This window comes from Penaeus monodon, chromosome 34 (genome assembly GCF_015228065.2).
Source record: "Penaeus monodon isolate SGIC_2016 chromosome 34, NSTDA_Pmon_1, whole genome shotgun sequence".
Lineage (NCBI taxonomy): Eukaryota > Metazoa > Arthropoda > Malacostraca > Decapoda > Penaeidae > Penaeus > Penaeus monodon.
In genome coordinates this window covers 31,578,868-31,579,244 of record NC_051419.1, presented here as the reverse complement: position 1 = coordinate 31,579,244, position 377 = coordinate 31,578,868, and positions in this window count along the sequence as shown.

The following is a 377-nucleotide window of genomic DNA, read 5'->3' as shown; positions in this document are numbered from 1 at the left end:
GTTGTGGACTAATGATAATAATAAATGCACAGATATAACGGCATAGGTATGCACTGCCTTCGCGAAAACGGAGGAGAGGGAGATGTGTATGTTTCTGCATCCCATCCAAGACTGACTTCATGGTTAACGTCGAACCTCCAAGCTTTATACCGCGTGACGTCATGCGCGAAATAGACGAGAAGCTTTTTAACCAAGTTTTATACTTAGATCTTGATTTTAACAGCGATCTCCTTTAGCAACAGGTCCTACTTCCCGATTATGGGAGTGTGGCGTCAGAGCTTGACGATTGGCCAGTGGGAATGCCACTGCCAGGCGCAAAAGGGGCGGTGAAACTCAGTCTCCGCACAGCCCTGGAGAGGCAATTCCAGAAGGTGTAG